At 44.3% G+C, this 20,752-nt stretch overlaps 1 long non-coding RNA gene across 2 annotated transcripts in view; it reads right to left on the bottom strand.

Annotated features, from left to right (window-relative positions):
* The window catches only part of LOC121133034, a 112,942-nt gene that overhangs the window by 68,414 nt on the left and 23,776 nt on the right, over positions 1-20,752 (bottom strand). The window contains exon 2 of one of the 2 annotated variants that reach the window (XR_005869773.1): positions 9,923-10,004. This is a non-coding gene — a long non-coding RNA (uncharacterized LOC121133034). Of the gene's footprint in view, positions 1-9,922; positions 15,408-20,752 lie in introns of those variants that run through there. The other variant, XR_005869772.1, reaches the window with a different exon arrangement.

Raw genomic sequence — 20,752 nt, 5'->3', positions numbered from 1 at the left:
AACATGTACAGAATGCCTGCCACTCACAGGCACTGCTAATGGCCACAGGACAGGAAAACACAGTAAATCAACTTGAAAGCTGGAACATCCCCAAACTGTCCAGCTTTCCAGAGAAGATGAAGTTAGGTGTGTGCTTATATTTCCCACCCAAGTACATCTTGTATCAACAAGATATAAAACTCCTAGCATTTGGTCAAGAGTTGCGAGGCGGAAGCAGGTGGATCTCTTAGTTCCAAGGCCCACCTAGTCTACAGAAAGAGTTCCAGGACAGTCAGGCCTACACAGAGAAACCCTGTCCCAAAAAAAGTAAAAATTAAACTCCTGGCATTATTAGAGAAGTTGTAAGCTTATATTTACATAAACTTCATCATGGGAAGTATGTGGGTTCAAGAATAATCATTGTGAAAATTGAGTTGACCCAAATGTCAGTAGGGACATGGTTACATAAGAGATCTATTTATATTTTAAATGTCAGCATTTAGTAAAAAATAAAATGTTATAAACAACACACACATAAAAATTTTAAAGATTTAAAAAAAGAACACTCAAATGACTGAATACCAACTTAAACACACACACACACACAAAGTAACAGTAATTCTGAATTTCCCATATAATCAACAAAATTCTAATTAAAACTACAAGATACCATTTCATACTCTTAATTTTGTCTTAAACTCTGACAACGACAAGTGTTAATAAGGCTGTGGCACCATGCAGCCACTTCAAAGAGTAAGTTCACGACAGCTATTAAAGGTGAAGTTGTGGATGCACTAAGACCCTAGAACTTTCTAGTTATCTACCCCAGAGGGACTGGGGCACATTTGCTACAAAGTGGGGGGAAAGTGCACTGCTATTCTGAAAGTGAAAAATCACAAATATAAGTCTTTCAATAGGAAAATATATTTTAAAATAGTGACTTAAATCTAGGGAGATGGCTTAGGTGGTGAACCTGGGTTCAGCCCATGACAGTGGCACATGTCTGTAACCTCGGCACTGGAGTGAGGGCACAGAGAGACGTGGATCCTTGAAGCTCACAGCTCAGGTGGCAAAGCCGAACTGATGAGCTTCAGGTTCACACAGAGACCCTGTCTCAAGAAGCACAGACAGAGAGTCATGAAGGAAAGGCATGAGACATCAACCATTAGCCTCCACATCTGAAAGCACACACATCCACAAACAAGTACATCACCCCACACACAGCTAACACACTTCAAGACAATAAAAACACTGAGTAGGGGATAGATAGTATAAATAAGCTCACAGTCACTGGATGAGAAATCCCAGGTCAGACAATACCCACAGTATGGACAGTGGAGCACACTAAGACATGATATGTCTTGGTCCCTTGTACATACATAAAGCATACTCCCCAGCTAACAGTGCTGTGAGATGGTAGCTGTCTGCAGAAACGGCATCCTCAACGTCCTATCCCATGGCCAAGCCAATCTTTGTCCAGTGACTAGCCAATAGGAAGCCACTGTGGCTTGGCTCTCACCCTGGAAATCAGTTAAAGCCTAACTGGAGGCTTAGGACTGACCAATATGACCCTCTGCCCAGTTCTGGCTTCTTCTCTTCCATAAGCATTAAACCTGGAATCTCCTTGACAACCTTCCTTCATCTCAATGGCCACAGCCTCTGCTTCCCTGGGACCTTCCCTGCACCCTAACAGATACAACTGGTACTTTGTCTTAGAACATTCACCACAATACAGCATGCTGTGAAATGGCATTGTCTATGGATGTATGAGAGTGTACTATTCAAGGTAGCGAGGAGCAAAGGCTTGTGGTAAAAAATAGACATGGCTCAATGACCACATACCATTTGAGTTCTATATTGCCTTCTTTGTATTACTAAAATGACCCCTGATTTTAAAGACCGACTTAAGAGTACAGCTCTCCCGTGTCAACTGCCTTCTCCCTCTTTTCTGCCCCCACCTGAACAAGAGGGCTGACCTGACCGACAGGCGTGAGGAGGACCTCAGAGGAGCCTAGCACGTGCGAGCATGGTGCTGCGCGGTAAGATAACATTACGCCTGCTTTCTACAGAAATTCCACTTTCTTCTGATCAGGGCAGCATCAGATTCCACGAGAGAGGGAGGTAAACCACCAAAGGCTGATCGCCTCACCGGGAACAGCACTGCAATGGGAACCGGGGGCCGACTGAATTGGGGTAGTGCTTTAAACCTGCCACCAAGTCACAGACACTGCAGCGAAGGGAGATGCCAAAGATGATCCCTCCTGAATCCTGAACCTTTTCCAACACTGAAAATATTACAGTAAAACTACTTAAACACAAATACATTGTGCTTGTAGTTTTTCTCTATGCAACTGCCAGCAAGAGCCAGGCATGGTAATGTGTGCCTTTCAATCGCAGCACTTGGGAAAGAGGGGTAGGTAAATCTCTTTTGATCGAAAGGCCAGCCTGCTCCACATAGTTCCAGTCTGGCCAATTACTTAATGAGACCCCAGCTCAAAACAAAACAAATACCAGCAAAATAAAGAGGAAGCCATGCTTTAGGCTCAGGAGCTCCCTCTTGTGGCACACGAAAGCCTGCTTCCTACAGTGGAATGCCAGGTAGGTAGGAAGGCCTTTTAGAATTTTCTAACAGTGGAGGAGGGACTTTCATCCCTGCCATTCTGCCATAGGAAAACAGCCTACGTGAGGTCAGTTCCTGGCTCCCCCAGGTACCTTCCCCTGGGAACTGTGTCAGTCAGGTGTGGCACTCACTCTGCACTGCATCTGGGCATACAGCATCTGCCCTTGCCAAGCTGTTTCTTATCCAGATTGCCTTTCAAGTAGATGCTGAGCGTATGCCACTTAAAATATGCACACGGACTCAGTTTAAACCTAATTTTAACTCTTGTTTTAATGTAGTTTCGAAGTAACTATTTTGATGTCGTCGATATAAGCATGGTCACTAACAAAACAGCAAAGTAACATTAGACAAAAGTTCTCCCAAGAGGAGTAACTTTCCATAGTGTTTCCCCAACATTATCCACAAAGGACATAAATAGGATTTTCTTTTGTGTATCACTGATCTACTTGTTACTGCAAGCACTTCCTTGAACGCCAGGCAGAAATAATCACACTTCTCAAAATAGTAAAATGTCATCCTCATTTACATTACTGATGTCAGAGGATAAAAATAGGGGTACTTACACTTAGTGCTAATTGCAAATCCTAAATCTTAAACTTTTATTTCCAATTATTTGTTATGTTATCTTCACTATAAATGTCTATTGAGTTAAAAAAGAAAAACTGCCCATACAGGGTTTTTCCCTAATTAAGTAATTTAACATACAGACACTTAGGTAATCTTTTCTAGCATTTATCCCAAAGAAGAACAAGCGATAGTCTTTTGTGTGCACGTGGGTCAATGTTCACGTGTGTATGTGGAGGTCACAGATCAAGACACATAATTATGAGTCTTTCCTTGTTTTCTTTTTCTCGACACTATCAGTGTAGGGCATGCTAATGGAGCGCTGACTGTGGGCAAGGGGTAGGGTTGAGCAGTGAGCAGGCTGACTGTGGGCAAGGGGTAGGGTGAGCAGTGAGCAGGCTGACTGTGGGCAAGGGGTAGGGTTGAGCAGTGAGCAGGCTGACTGTGGGCAAGGGGTAGGGTTGAGCAGTGAGCAGGCTGACTGTGGGCAAGGGGTAGGGTGAGCAGTGAGCAGGCTGACTGTGGGCAAGGGGTAGGGTTGAGCAGTGAGCAGGCTGACTGTGGGCAAGGGGTAGGGTTGAGCAGTGAGCAGGCTGACTGTGGGCAAGGGGTAGGGGTGAGCAGTGAGCAGGCTGCTGCTCCGCTACGCAGTATCCGACTGGAGAGCCGAGAGACCACTCAGGAGCAGACTCTGGCCATGGCTTTGATCACACTAAACGTTCAGCCCTTCACTCCACTGTTGCTATTTTTCAAGACAGTTTCTCTATGTTAACAGCCTTGGCCGTCCTGGAACTCTGTATACCAACCAGGCTGGCCTCAAGCTCACAGAGATCCACCTGCCTCTGCCTCTCGAATGCTGGGATTAAAGGTGTGCGCCACCACTGCCCGGCTTAGGTGTCTTTCTTAATGGCTTTCCACGTCGTTGTTTGAGGCCTGGCTGCTCACTGAAATTAAGCAAGACTGGATGGCCAGTAAGCCCCAAGTTATCTTCCTGTCTCCACCACCAGGATTACAGGCCAGGGGCTTTCTTATGTGGGTAGTAGGCGTCAGAACTCGGGTCCTCATGCAAGTGTGGCAAACACATTACTCCCCCTCCCCCCAGCCATCTCTGCAAGTGTACGGACACAAATGATCAAGTAGAAAGTGCAGAGTCACTAGCAGAACTATTGCATTTCTATCTACTCAGGCTTTCACATACAGGAATTCTTCCACTTGGCCAGACCTAAGTACCCAATAGTGCCTCTACTGTAAAGTTAGGTTATAGTCTGTGATGCTGCCCGACCACAGACTCCATCAAGGGTAACTTTCTTCCCTGGTGCTCCTATGTACTGCCCACACCAAAGGTGAAGTAGGATTTAATCATCTACTCCCCTGACAAAACCTTCCAGTGAATCCCTACCTACCCAAATCTGTCACCCATCTGCAGTGTTGGTCATGGAAGAGCCCATACTTGGCTCCTCATCTCCCTAGTCCATGAGTCTTAATAACAGGATGTTCCCTCCTTACTGAATCTCAATTCTATTCTCACCTTTAACTTTAAGGTTCCAGATTTAGTCTTTGGGAACCCCTTCTCGCATCCCAAACTTGGCCAACAGCCCGGTCACACCATCCTTCAAAAGTGCAGCTCCTTAAGTGGACAGAATGGTTCATGTCCGTCAACAATGCCAGCATTGGGAAGCTGAGGCAGGAGGGTCTTCAGTTTGAAGCTAGCCTGTTCTACATTGTGAGACTTCCTTAAAACAAGAAAATCCACAAAGGCCAACAACAAAGCCCTCACTGCTCATTTAACCTCCTCGTCTAAGGCTTCCCCAGTCAACCGTGCACGTCCCTTCCTCTCTACAGAGGCAGGTAAGACACCCCTCTACTGCAAAAATAAAATGTTTACTTTATGTGGGTGGATGTTTTGTCAGCATGTATGTCCGTGCCTGGTTCCTGTGGAGGTTACAAGTGGTCATCATATCCCCGTGGAACTGGAGTTGCGTGGATGGCTGTACGCTGCCATGTTCGTGCCGGGCATCAAACATAGAAGGGCAACCTGTGCTGTTAATCACTAAGCCATCTCTCCAGCCCATGCCGCTCTTTAACCCTATTGTGTCTTCAGAACCGTTAGACTGCCTGGAGAATATGAGCATGTTGTATATCATTCAGTGAGGGATTCACTCGAAGGGGAAGAAAGGGTTAGGGAATAGCTGGACCATGACTAAGGAAAAACGGCTTGGTGAATTTCAAACAACTGTTTCTAAACCATTTTCTTCCATTTGTACTAGACTGGGGAATTTTTTTAAAGATTATTGATTTTCATTAAAATTGCAGGAAAAGTAGGAGTAGGATGTACTGGAAGATGGCAGAGTAAGTGATAGGAGAGTTGGGGTGGATATGACCAGGATCTGTACGGAACTGTAAAAGAAAAGATATTCTTCAAAAAAAATTACAATGTAGGATTCTACACAAAAGACACTGAAATACAATCTCCTATTTTAGATATGATTCAGTGACAAAATGGCTGGAGTCTAGAACTTGGTTCCTGACTCAGTGCAGACAGTGGGCAGGTCCAGACAGAAGGTGCCCCAAGACCCCTCTCAGCTACTGTCTACTGCCTCCAAGAATTCCATCCCTCCCAGGACTAGGATTAAAGGCATGTGCCACCATGCCCGCTTGGCTCTTCATGTTTCAGTCTTCAATTTCCTCTAAATAAAGGAGAACTGTACTATGAAAATAAAGCATAAATCTACTTCTACCTCAGGAAGAAATATAGACATGCTCTCCAGTCTGAAATATAAAACTATTCCTAACTGCAGTGTCTTCCACAGGAGAATGGCCCCTGCACCGTGTCAGCTAACATTACTTTCTGGCACCCAAATAGCAGATGTTCTGAAATGTTGAGGTTTCTGAGGACAAACTGATGGACTGCTTGGACTTCAGTCAAAACTCTGACCACAGAACTCCAGGATGGCCCAAACAGGGCTGATTCTGTGTTGTCATTAGCCTTATGTTTTAGTCACTGTTCTGCTGCTGTTAACAGACATCACGACCAAGGCAACTCTTAAAGAAAACATTTAACTGGGGACTTGCTTACAATTTCACAGGTTTAGTCTTTTTTCCATCAGGGTGGGGAGCATGGAGACATAGAGGCTGTCAATCAATGGAGCAGGAGCTGAGAGCTACACTCTGATCTGGAGATGGACATAGGAGGGGAAAGAAGAGAGGAGAAAGGGGGGAGGAGAGGGGGGAGGGAAGAAGACACTGGGCCTGGCTTGGGCTTTTGAAACCCCAAAGCCCACTCCCAGTGACACACTTCCTCCAACAAAGCCTAAGACTAAGAGTTCAAATATATGAGCCTATGGAGCTATTCTTACTCAAACCACCACATCTGACAAGGGCAAAATGGCGACTCTCTGGAGGTCCCATTAGCATGACTATGGATTAGTTATCAGCCCAGAATGTGTCAGCGTCCACTTTCCCCAGTTATCCCAAATGTGATGACAAACCTCCAACTAGACTTAACCTCAATATGTCCTTCTTATGGGTGAGCACTTTACAACGTGCCCTAAGTGCTCACCTACTGCCTCCATTTGGCCTTCACAAAGGTGTCGGACACCGGTACAGTCAATACCGCCGTTAGAACACTTAGATGAAGACAGCACACACTCTTGAATTAGATCTACACATCTAGATGTTTAGACAATGCTTTATTTTCTGTGGCTCTGGGCATTTATTTCTTCAAATGTCTTGATAACTTCCTTAAAAATAAAGGAAATCATTCCCCAGTGCCAGCCTTTCAGCACTTTTAGTTGACAAGAACTACTTTTAACATTTGTTCCTTAAGAATTTTGACTGTCAGAATGTAAATGGCGCTCAGCCAGGAGAAACAAAGCCAAATTTCATACAACTTTTAGCGGCATCAGTGCCTGCCTCTCAATCACTCCAACCCCTCCCACCCCAGAGCAAGCCTACGACACCTTAGAGGGGTTCTGTTCCCATCACCCGCCTCACTCACACAGGCGTTGGCCTTCACTGTCACAATCTGGAGAGCCGTTTCAGAAAAACAAACCTAACACACCTGTCTTGGAAATGGTGTTGACTTCTCTCATCTTCACAAAAACAACTTCCTTGGCTCTTCTTGACTCAAGAAGATCTAGACTCGATTTCTTAGCATCCTCCCCATCTCCCAATTATCCCTGCCCATTTTGCTGACCTTGCTACTGTCAAGGTCATAGCTAAATCCAGTGACCATCAACCTCAAGGTCCCCCCTGGTCTAACCAATCAGCTGCACTGCCCAGACAGGCTGTTCACTCCTGCTGAACGTCTCTGACAGACTCTACAGCACCACACTGTCCAGCCACTATCCAACCCCTATTGCCTCTGCCAACACTTATCTCAATTCCTTTCGTTACCTTTGGCCTCAGGTACCATTACCTCTCACCTTGGTCACTCCTATACCCTGGAAGTCTCCCTGTTTCCCTCTGTAAATGCTGACCCCAGAGCGATCAAATTACAGCAGCCTCAGAAGACCTGGAAAGCCACCAACTCCTTGTCATTTCGCTGGAAGCAGAGCTCTTGGTGTGACCACGCTTTGCAGCACGAACTGTCCACCTGCATTCTCCCCTTCCTGACCACGCTTTGCTCACGCCACTCCCGTCACCTGCCCCTCCCTCTTGTTCAGGCGAACCCGCCATGCTTGCATCCTAAGATCTCTGCATCTGCCATCCTCTCTGCCTACACACACTGCTGCCCACTTTCTCACTACGATTCTGTGGCTGTCCTCCAGTCTCTGACCAGGAGCCCCGCTTTTCAGTGAAGGACACCTTCTTGAAATCACCCACGTGGCGCCGAGTCCCCAGCCCTTGCCTGCCTCACGGTTCTCCCAAGTTCACACTGCATCGCAAAACAAATTCCACTTACTCATTTGTTCTACTATCCGGATCTAGAATGTTTCAAATGGAGTTCTGTTTGCTACTGTGCCGTGGAAGACTGTCTGGCACATGGTGGGTATTCAATAAACACTTGGCAAACCAGAGAATCAGATTCATCAAACAATATAGATTTATATGAATTATCCATACAGACAAGAAGCAGGAGTAGAGAACACTGGTTAAGAATAGGCATACATGATGACAGGGTTAAGCCTGTCAAAAAAGATAAAATTCAAAGCTGAGTACATAATTATAATCTAGAACTTGGGAGACTGAGGCAAGATGATTGGGGCTGTGAGTTCCAGGCCAGTCTGGGATGCAAAGCAAAACCCTGCCTATAAAGGAATTAATAAATAAATAAACCCTGCCTTAAAAAAGAGAAATAGGCAAGGTACAAATAATTAAAACTTTCTAACCCAGACATAGGGACACATGCCTGTAATCTAGCACTCAGGAGTTTAGAGGCAGGGGATCTGAAGGGACAGCCTGGGCTACATAGCAAAATTCTACCTTAAAAAGAAAAGAGCAAGAGAGAGGAGAGGGAGAAAAGAGAAGAATCTACCTGTCACATGGTAAGCAGTGGACAGAGAAGTGAAATTAATTTTAATAATGTTTTAATTAATATATCAAAAAGGTTATTTCAAAGTTTATTATTAAATTATTCATGAGAAATTTAAATATTTTGTTGTTTGTTTTGTTTTCAGACAGGGTCTCTTTAGGTAGTCCTGACTGTCCTGGAACTCACTATGTAGACTAGGCTGGCCTGGAAAGCAGAGAGATCTGCCTGCCCCTCCTGAGTGCTGGGATTAAAGGCATATGCAGCCATGCCCTGCTATGTGGTCTTTTCACGTATGTATCTATGTATGCATGTATGTATGCATGTATGTATGTACACACACACACACACGACTTGGAACAGTATATATTTTATGCAGAGCACATCTCAAACAGCACAGCTATCTCAATGCTCAGGAGCTACAGTGGCCAAGAGGCTGCCACACTGGACAGCATTATGTTTGCACCCAAATTAAACCACCTAAATATCTACTCTCCGTTGTTAACTAAAGAATCCAAAATAAAACTCAAGGACAGCCTCTTGGTTTACTAGTTTTGTCGAAAAACAGCTTCCAAGAATAGAACAGAAGAAACAGGGTCTCTTCTGGGAAGTCACTGCCATCAAGATAACTGGCTGTGCTTTAACTGCAAAGGCCAGGGTCCGTCCCCCTGCTCCCTGTGATTAAGAAATAAGTCCAGAAGGACTCTGTAATCTTATCTGCATTAGTGTAACATAACCATCGTTTTCAAACAGAACTATCAACACGATGTCCTCTAGACTGCCATGGATCTCAGGTTAACCGAAGCCCACCCAGCGTGGAGACACACTCATGTAGGCACAGTTGACCTGTCAAGTGTTGGCACAATGGCCACACCTACATGTTTGCATTTTAACACCACAGCGAATGCTCTTAAACATGTCAGTATCTGCATTTACACACTGCTATGTTTTTAGAGAGTAACTATTATGTAAGGGAAATGTTTCCATTACTTTTACCATCAGTGGGTTACCTTCTCTCAAAATCCCTTCAATTATACACATTTGCTTGTATTTTAAATTATTTATTATAAAATCGCCACTATTTTCCAGCAGCAAAATTTTAAAGCACCCAATTAGCACCCAATTAAAGTGCACTGTTTTAAAACTTCAAAGTTCTAAGATGCTGCTGTGTGTGTGTGTGTGTGTGTGTGTGTGTGTGCTTGTGCACACCCATGTAGAGGCCAGAGGATGCAACGTTTTTTAAAAGCTGTACAATGATCAGGTAGGAGGATGGGGCAGCACCTACTTACCAGTGGCTGTGAGCTGCGTACGGCCGAGGGGTACAGACTCTTGCTAGCTCAATTCTTCTAACCCTAACGAGCAGCAAAGTGCCTGTGGGAGAAAAGAAGCTGTATTACACACCAGGACAAAGCTATCAGGAGCCTAGAAAGAAATCAGCTCTGTTCCATTCTTTTCCTTCTGTGTTTGTTAGAGAGGGCTCAGAGCAAGTTAATTCACGGCCCTGGAATGGCGGGTGACACGACGCAGCGATCTTCTGTGCTTAACTATGTCCTTTCTGTTTTGAGACATCCCTTCCGGCACAAGCCTAGGTTGACACAGTTAAATACCCACATCCCAAGGCACAGCCTGGTTACTTTTTACCAGCCTGACCCTTCACTAGATAAAATCTGCCTCTAGTCATACAACTGACAAACAACACTTTTGATTCAAAGAGGTGGGAACATTTATTTATTTCTGTTTTATGTGCATTGGTGTTTTGCCTACATTCACATGTGTGTGAGGACCCCCTGGAGCTGGAGTCACAGGGAGTGGTGATCTGCCAGGTGGGTGCTGGGAAATGAAGCCGGGTCCTCTGCAAGAGCAGCCAGCACTCTAACCACGGGTCACTCCCCCAGTCAGAGGGAAACACTCAAAGGACTGAAGCTGGGCACAGGGGAAGTGGGAGGCCCAGGGAGGAGGACTGCCATGGTTTGGAGGCCAACCTGAGCTACACACCGGCCAACCTGGGATCAGTATGAAGTCCTTTCTCAAAGATGGAGGGAGAAACAGAGGGCGGGGGAGCACAGATAGCAAAGAGAGAGCAGAGAAAGAACGACGGTGGTACTAATAAGCTGAACTGAAACTTTGGGCTTATTTTTAAAGTATGAAAGTGACTGAGTGTGTTGCAAAGCTGTCTTCACACATATGAACATTATGAAGATCATAGATCAGGTGTGCACTGTAATGCACGGCCACTGTTTTCCCTAACAGAAAACTGTCTTCTCTCACATGGGTCTCACTGTATTTTCTGGAAAAAATAGTGTGACCTCATTATTAAGTTTTGCACAGATGCTTTTTCAAAGCTTACTCTCATGTCAGTCACCTGAAAACACTAGCCCTTTCAGCTGACCCTTCCCTGGATGACACTAACAAGGAAGTGCTCTTTGCACCTGCTGGGGACCCTGTCAGGCTCAAGGCATGGTCTGTTAAAAGAAGGCTGTGCCCAGCTCCATGTTTAACTCAGAGCAGTAAATGCTGCAGCAGAAGTATGTTTCGCAGAGGCTCTTTGTGACACACAAAAGCAGCCAGTACAGTCCCCTAGATCCTGAGTCACTGTACTGTTGCTATGAAGAGACCCCATGACCAAGGCAACTTGTCTACAATCTCAGGGCTCAGCTCATTGTCAAGGCGGTGGGAAGCATGGCAGCAGGCTTGGTGCTGGAGAAGTACTTCAGAGTTATATCCTCACCCTTGGCAGAGCGAGACATGGACTCTTGAAACCTCAAACCCTACTACCCTCAGTGACACTTCCCTCAACAAGGCCACATCTCCTAATTCTTTCAAACAGTGCCATTCCCTGGTTACTAGCAATCAAATATATGAGCCCATAGGGGCCATTCTTATAAAAACAAGCACATTCCACCCCCTGGTCTGGTAAGTTGGAGCATATCATAATGCAAAAACGCATTCAGTTCCCACAGCCTCAACACTATCCAAACACCTGAAGTTCAAAGTCTCTGAGACGAATGGCAATCTCTTCCTTTTTGGAGGAAAGTTTTATTACTTAAAAATGTTCCATCTGAAGTTTTCCAATAGCTTTGAACTAATTTCCAAAAATTGAAAAAAATTGGTAATAAAAAACCCACAAAGCTCAAAACAAACTCCAACTTCAACAATTCCCTCCCTAAGGAGTATACTGAACTGAAATTATTTTAACAAGTAATTAATGATGTAGTCTTTGCTTTAAGGTGCACTGGAAGGTGCTGTACATTCTTCAGATAAAAAGTGTATCTAAGTAGCTGGATAAAATGAAATTAGATCAAAATTGTCACATTACTGTATTGAAAATTATTAGAATAAAATAGTCATGAGAGTCTTTCCAGAAATGTTGCTTTCCAGAAATGTAACCACTGCTGTCATAGGCCAGGGTTTGAACCCTCCACATTAAGAAAACTAATTCTCAAGGCTTTGGAATTTGAGGCAAGCCCTTGGGCAGTGATCATGAAGTGAGGACGGAGCATCACTCATGACTAGAATTGGTACTCTTCTCAAAGAAGGCCAAGAGCACTTTAGTCCCTTCCTTCATCTGAGGACACAGCACAAAAGACCAAGGATAATGTTAATCTCTTAAGGGTCTTCAAATCTCCTCTGCCAACACCATTAATCCAAAACTAAATTTAGCCTCAAGCACATTTTTAGGACTACCACCTTTTTTAGATGACTAGCATTCAAATACATGAAGTGATTGGGGTGGGGAGCATTCTTATTCAAATCATACCTAGTCAACCCCAGAGAAGGCATGCTCTTAAAACAAACCACCCTTCCATGATACTCTTTCAGATGAGCAGCTGGCTACAGTTGTTCCTCAGAAAGAGGGGGAAAGCTGCTTCTGTCCTATTAGTTATGATTCGTTAAGCTACTTTGTTACAAAAGCCTAAATGAGAAAAAAAGAGAATGGATACAAGTTTTGAAAGAGTAAAGATTCTACTGGACCCTTTACTCAGAAATAAACTAGACTTCTTGAGGGCAAAGGCCAGCCCTTATGGTCCCACAAAAAAATGCTCTTTGCTATCTTCAGAGCTTTACATTAATCATCAAAGCAAAATCTCTGCAGTGGAGTCATTGTTGGATGCTACGGAAAAGCCACACTGGCAGCATCTCATATCTGACAGAAAATAAAGGTCCCTGTAACCAGGGTGATTGTCTAAAGTTCCCTCCTGTAATGTCCAAACAGCACAGGCCCTGGCCTCGGGTCTCTGAGATCCTTTCCACTCACCTGCCTTGCGAGGGCACACACTGGGCTTCCCAGTCACCGCCTAGAGAACCCATTTCACATGCGCTGTGCTCCTGGACCTGTTATGTAACTGTGGTTGAAGATATTTTTCACTAGACTCTTTAAACAAAGGTCCACGTGACACATTTCTGCTTGAGTTTAGTTCCAAGAAATGTTTGGTTTCTGCAGATGTTTACGTGCTTCTGGTTGTCAACACACATAAACTATGCAATTCTGTTTTCCTTTTCTCACTTCGGCAACTAGGAAGCCCCAAATCAAATATATTCACCAACCCTGCCCAACAGAATGCCTAGTTCTACAACTTTCCTTCCATATAAGGCTTAAAACTTATTTTTTAAAACGTATTTTACCTTTTGGCCTGAAATGTGCAAATATCACACTGGCATGTAAGTTCCAGAATAAAATGAAAAAGAGAAGTATGTCTCTCCACTGAGAAAGGATAACTAAGAATTTAATTCTGTGTTGTCCACAAGGAACAACCCCTTCCTCCAAAAAGGTACCATTATTCAAGTCCTGTCCACACAGCTTGACTAAGACACAAATATACTCCTAGCTAAATTTCCCTAGCAATACTGAAAGGCCTGAAGGGTTTTGTCAACTCCATCACTGAGTTCTTTAACTACTATTTTGAAATTTAAAGTGTTTTGGAAAGCCAGCTGAAGGGCTTTCTGGCAGCTGTTCCCCGAGACTGCAGAGAAAGGAACAAAGCACACAGACCCACACGCCAGGGGACTACCTCAACTGTACCGTAACTTTGGCTCTACATTCCCAGAAAAGGCAAAGAAAAACAAAAACAACAAAGACAACCGATTTCAAAGTTATCCCTAAGGATTCTGGGAAGTAAGTCTCAGGGTAACTATGATTTGTCCTGGTACTTATCTGAGAAATAACTTTTCTAGCATATCATCATATAAACAATACACTGGGGCCCTCAGAACTGTCCCTGGGGATATGCTGATTGGCTTACACCAGCTTTCTTATAGGATGTAATATATTACATATATATATATATATATATATATAGTACAAATACAAAACTCTGATAAATAAAAGCCAGACAATGTACAATCAATCATATTCTTAGATTGATGAAAGAATTATGTAGTTATTAAATATGGCAGCCATATGGCTTAGAGTAACAGTAATGACTGACTGGCTGGAACAGTGCACTTCATCTAGGGCCTCATACTTTACTACTGAGCTATATGTGGCCAGGGATTTTCAACTAGACTGAATTTTAGTAGCCAAGTCTTAATAGTAAATACCTACCCTCTGGACAGTACAAGTTTGTGGTAGAATAATCATTTTGAGATTAATATATATTAATTAGTGTGTATCTTGCTAGGTGTATGGATGCATGCCTTGAATACCAGCACTCAAGAGGTAAAGGCTGGCCAGCCTCTCACAGGGAGTGCAGGAGGTGAGAGACAGATCCTGGGGGAGCTTGTTGGCCCATCTAGGCAATCTGTGAGCTTCAAGTTCAGTGGAAGACCTTGTTTCAAGAAACAGGGTGGAGAGAGACTGAGGGAGACGCCAGATGTCAATTTCTGCCCTCTACACGCACACAGGGACACACATACACCAAAATACACACATACACCAAAATACACAAATGTTAATTGCATCTTTGAGGGATAATTGTCTCCATATCGAGAACTATAATGGAAAACTATTAAATAAAATATAAGTTCAATATTCCTGGATATAAGACCAATATACAAGAAAGTAGTAACTCATAAGGAGAAGCTTCCACTTAGCATGACTGTTGAGACTATACACTTTCTCTACGCAGCCCTGGCTGTAGACCAGGCTGGCCTCGAACTCCAAGATCCGCCTCAGGGCTGGGATTAAAAGGCCTGCGCCACCACCAGTGCTAGTTAGGTTAAAGGCCTGCACAACTGCCATTCGGCCGTTTGGAATTTTAATAAAGAGAAAATGGCAGGTCTGTGAAATCAATATAGTATGGATAAAATAATACACAGGCCAGGAGCTCAGGGTAACAGAGGTGAATAAAGATGCCAACTCAGAAATGAAGAGAATTATGACATCACATGCTCATTTACCTTTAAAAGATAAAGGTAAAACTTTAGGGGGGAAAGTTACGCGTGTTATCAGTAGAGGAGATGGGGGGGGCCTGGGAAAGGCAGGGCTACATAGAAAGCATTCGCCCTGTGACCCAACATCTAGCTAGCAGGGCCTGGAGACCAAAGACACTCAACGTCCATTTGATGAAGCACCGATTTGATGGAGGATAGACAAGCTCAAGCTTGAAATAATATGTGATAGTGAAGCAGAAGATCTGAAAATGCCTGTGGCCCAAGCTGCTTCTTTCTATGAAAATATTTGTTTTCAATCCGCACAATGGACTGGAGAAATACAGAGAGTGTGGTCCATCAGACATCCAACTTCTATGCATAAAAATCAGGCCTGCTGGGCTGGAGAGACGGCTCAGAGGTTAAGAGCACTGACTGCAGGGTGGGTTAGGAGGGGAGGGAGAGGGAGCTGGGATCGACATGTGAAACAAGCTTGTTTCTAACTTAAATTAAAAAAAAAAAAGGTGGGGAGGGAAGAAGAGCACTGACTGCTCTTCCAAAGGTCCTGAGTTCAATTCCCAGCAACCACACAGTGGCTCACAACAATCTATCATGAGATCTGGTGCCCTCTTCTGGCCTGTAGACATACATGCAGGCAGAATACTGTATGCATAATAAATAAATCATTAAAGTAAAATCAGGCCTGTATCCAGAGGTTCAACTAAATTCTAAGAAACAGAATGCTCAGCTCCTCCTATTTACAAACAGCATCCTGACTGAACTGAAAATCCGTGTCCACAAGAGTGTTCAGACCACTCTCCATTGCATTATGAAATACCAACCTCCTCAAACTAGCTGTTAGCACAGTGCTGTTTTTCCCAGAGTTCCGGCCTCTGTGGCCTCCTAGTGCTCGCCATGAAGAATGACAGCCTCTGTGTCTTAGGGACAGAGGAGCAGTTCTGCAGCCAATGCTACTACTAAAATAGCATCAGCATCTTAGACTCCCATTCTCTCATGTTCTTCTACACGGGTAATGCTGATCCCCAGAGTAACACCTCAGATACTGCTGGAGCAAACCAAGCCAGGAGGCAGACAAGGAAGACACCACCATGTGTATCTCCTTTGCCATTTCCTGACCAGACCCAAGAAGCTGCCTCCTTAGGAAGGCTTCAGACAAATATGAACTAGTTTGCTCCTGTCTTGTGTATTTCCTTTCTACTGAAATACCAGAAAATTCACCCACTCCATCTCTCTATAGCAAGTCACTATCGAAAGTGACTAGTGCCTCCTCCGCCTTGCAGATCCCCCATCCCGCTTGACTGAGGCCTTAGCCACACAGAGAGGGTCCTACTTCCAGCCGAACCCTAAGACCCACAACCTCTCTTGGAGGCAACAAAGACACCACAGCTAGTAGCAAAAGACTACTGGGCCACAGAGGGTGGCCTAGTGCTGGCCAGCAGCTGCTATCCCCGAGTGACCTGGTCAACACAGAACCTCAACTGTCTGTTTCACCCGGCCATAAGCAACATTGTTTAAGTCTGGGGAAGAGTTCAGGAATGACTAAAGTGTTAAGCATATCTAGATAAACAATGCCCCCAAACACAAGAGTTAACTAAAAACAAACAAACAAAACTATGGAGAGAAAAGCTAACTACAGATCTTAACACTTGGCTGTGAATAACGTTATTTCCAAGTCAACGCAACATAAATGCTGAGCATTATGCAAAAATTTAATTATCATCACAATCAGGAGGGTGGAGGGGCTTGCACACTGGATGGGGAGTGCAGCAAAGGTAAATTCTGTCATGAGACATCACAGTCCGTGAATGGTTAAGGAGTTGGTTTGTTCAAAAGGGATAGAATGGCACTCCGCAGATCGCACTTACAGAACACAAGGCCTGTGCGTGCCTGCTTTCAAAGCCGAGGCTTGTCTCTTAACGTCATTCCTCTGGAACAAGCATAGGACTTTCATACGCAAAAAATGATGTTATGCCTATGTTCAAACTGTTGTCAGGTAAACAAAGGACAACTTGCTGTGTGTGTGTGTGTGTGTGTGTGTGTGTGTGTGTGTGTGTGTGTGTGTTGCTATACAAGAAAACCTGGAAAGAAAGAATCCTTTCCAGTTAGTTTTTCCTTCTCTAGTCCTTTTTACATCTGTAAATATTTGGTTTAGACAGTACCTTTAAATATCTCTAATAAATGAAGCATGATTAAAAGGGAAATAAATGAACTACTGTCCAAAAGCAAGTAAATTATCTACCACTAGATGGCACTATGCAGGGTAATTTCAGAAAATCTTGCATAATGAGATTCAAACTGATTGTCAAATTACAAGAATGTTTTCAGGAGATGAGGATATGATCAAATCAGTCCCATTTCTTAAGCTATTATGCCATTTCAGAAGTAGATAAGGTTACCTAAAGAAAACAATTATATAATCAAATTAAATATTTGCGAATTTATTTGGTATACCAACAAACTTTTCAGATAGTTTTAAGCAGAAATAGTTCTGCATGTCTTTCCCAGTTTCCAAAACAATAAGTTAAAAAAACCAAACATTTCATAGCATAAATGTGGGATTTTGTGCTGGGGTTGGCTTGGTTAATAAGAAACTACATTTCCCAGAATCCCCTCCATATATGGCTCTAAGCCAGGGTCAGTACTACAGGAACTTATTTGGGGATCTGGAAGGAGGAACTGCAACAACCCCACAGCATCTCCTCTGCGGAAAGAAAGTACGCTTAGCCACCCAGTCATTTCTGCCACTTCTTTCTAATTTGTCAAATTACTATCAGTTTTATTCGCTTTTCCTGAAGCCTTCTAATTTTTATAGACCAGGCAAATATGACCGCCAGCCATCAACATGGCTCCTGGAGTGAATGAGCCGCGGTATGCCAGACCTAGACAGGTGCAGCTAGCGGGCTCAACAAGGGTGTATATTACAAGAATGGATGAGCTGAGTTCCTGCCACTTCCGGGAAAGTCTACTTCAGCCTTCTAACTTCAAAGAAAACGGGAGACACTAACTACTGTCTGTTTTTGTTCCAGCTCTGCCCTGTGGTTCCGGGTTGCCTCTGGCAGTGCCATCGATCTGGGTGACCTTTCCACATGCAGAGAACACCCCAACCCTTATCTCTAACAAAGAACTTCCAACCAAGTCCGTCTCCGGAGTCCTAGAACAGCACCGGGTTCACAGAGCTGCAGCTAGTTCTGTTGACTGGGACAAAGGAGTCACAGAACTTCTGACCCTTCTGCAACCACTCTCTGCTTTAGGCCCTGAAACCCATGCAGCACAGAGCTGCACTCAGTTATCCTGCACGCCACACACCTTTAACTCCATAGCTGTGGACACTCCAATCTGCCCGTCACACTGGCCGCCCAAGCCCAAGGAATGCATGAACTTCAGTCCTGCCACTCCTGCCCACCTTGGTTAAGTGAGCCAAACCAGCAGTGTTTTGAGAGATGCCAGTTAGTGACTTTACAGGCAGAAAGAAGGCTGTGTAAAAATACATCACCTTCCTGCCAGCCCCCTAGGGAAGGTCTCACACTTGGGTTCTGTCACCCTATCTTAATTAGACAGGAAATGAAATCTATGAAGACATTTTCTGCTCTCGTCTGCTGGTAAGAAACACTGACTCGGTGCTCTGCAGTAAGTAACAGACTGAGAGTTTGCTTGACTATACCAAAACCTCACTAGCATGCATCCTGGAATAAAGTCCTATCCGTCTGAATGCTTTAAGCACAATCATCTCCCAGTGCTCAATTAATTGCGCTAGGCCTAACATAGAGGGCGCTCTTCTGAAGCCCCATGGCTGGGAATCCCTAGGAGTCAGTTCATCCCCACCAGACCCAGACTGAGCAAGTCTGGCCTGTGGAGTAGAGAGAAATCCTTTTCCTATTGGGCCCCATGTCTAGTCCTTTCAGATTAAATGCCTTCTCTCCAGCACCACCATCCAACCTCTCCTATAATCTTCCCCTTGCCCAAGTGTACTCTTGGCTTCGCTCCTGTTCTCAATATGGATTCTCACTTCTTGCTGAAAACTCAGTTTTTATTCTGCCTAGAATCACCCACTCACCTGACTCAAAGAGTCATCCAAGTTGCATACTATAAAAATATCCTCTGCCATGGCATGTGCATTCTTTGTGGATAAAACAGCAGCACATGACCATGTGACAACGGTTTATATTCCTTGGCTTTGGTCTAGTGTCCTTCTTTGCCTATGACTTTCAAATTGAGAAAAATGTAACCGGGCACTTGAATTTAACTAGCTGTTGCCACAGCCTTCACCAGAGGTGGTAACTATCTGTTTTTAAAGCCCTTCAGTCTCAACAAGACAACCACCTTAAATCACAAGTCTGCACCTGCTAGTCACTCAGAAACTGAATTAATGAGCCACTGAGAGATTACAAGTTTTACAACCTCCATCTCAGAGAAGAGTGTGTGGAGAGAAACACTCATCTTTTCTCCATGACTGCTTGGAGGGAGACCTGAGGGCATGTGACATCCCTATCATAGATTGTTAGTTGTTTTCACCTTTACAGTAGGCTGTAATCCGACCCCCTCGGATGGTCCCACAGAACCACTTATCATTTTCCAAAGCATCCACATCAACACGGAGCACAGAGTCTGGCTGCTGGTACTCCTCTGGCTTCTATCTCCTTCCAAAAAGGGCTTCTGAGAATAGTTCTCTAAAATCAACAAGCTGCAGACCACGGTTCTCTCTGACAACTGGTCACGGGATGACGGTAAAACTCTCAGCCAGCAGGCCTCTCACAGGTTTCAAAGCAACACACTGAACAGAGACATGCACACAAAGTCAGCTGCGAACTACACCAAAGGCCCGGCTTCCTCCCAGTGGCCCTGCTGGAGCAACCACAGCTCAGTGAATGGCGCCAGGTTCTCTCAGGATTGTCCACTCCGGCAGCCTTGGACTTCATGCTCATCACTCTCAGATCTTCAAAGAGAAATGGCTTTCACTGGCACAATATGGAGGAGGAACTCGGAGAATGTGTTTGTTTTTAAAGCAAAAAGCAACCCTTCAACATAGCAACTCCCAGATTATAGCTTTTGGCTTAAAACATAGATTACTTGGATAATATGGGGCCCGTGGAAAGCCTTAAAAATGAGTGGGGGTTTCTTGGGGGGGGGAGTTCTCTTTTCTATCTGTGATGGATAGAACCTCTTACTTTTTTTTCTTTTTTAAAAGAAGTAGTTTCCTTCTTAAATGTACCCTACAAATCTCTCAACTTTGTTCTGACAGCTACATCAGAACTAAATTCAACAAAAACATCACACAACAGACCAAAAGACTGAGCTGCTTCAGTTATATACAACTAATTCTCTCCTTTACCGATTCATCTGTTTTATATGTGTGTAAGAGTCTAACCTGCATTCATGCGTGTGCTCCACGTGAGTGCCTGGTGCCTGGAGAGATCACAGCTGGCACTGGGTACCTTGGCACTGGTTTGAGTCACCTGGTGGTGAGTCACTATGTGGGTGCTGGGAACCAAACTTGGGGCCAATCCAAGAGCAGCAAGTGCTCCTAGTTGTTGAACAATCTCTCCAGCCGCTGATGGAGTTTTTAAAGGCTAAGCACTCAATTAAAACTGTTTAACGTCATGAGGTGCTGGATACGTTAGCTGGACAATGGAGCAACCTTAAAAGCATACATGAGACCCCAGCAGTTGCAGGGCTGAGGCAGGAGGATAGTGAGTTCTGGGCCAGTGCTGGCCACATAATGAGAACCTGTCTCAAAAAATACTGAGGTGAACTCTGATGCGTGCTAAGCCACTAAGCACAGTGAAACAAATCCT

Source organism: Mesocricetus auratus, unplaced genomic scaffold (assembly GCF_017639785.1).
Source record: "Mesocricetus auratus isolate SY011 unplaced genomic scaffold, BCM_Maur_2.0 Super-Scaffold_100019, whole genome shotgun sequence".
NCBI lineage: Eukaryota > Metazoa > Chordata > Mammalia > Rodentia > Cricetidae > Mesocricetus > Mesocricetus auratus.
This window is presented reverse-complemented; position numbering and strand designations above follow the sequence as displayed.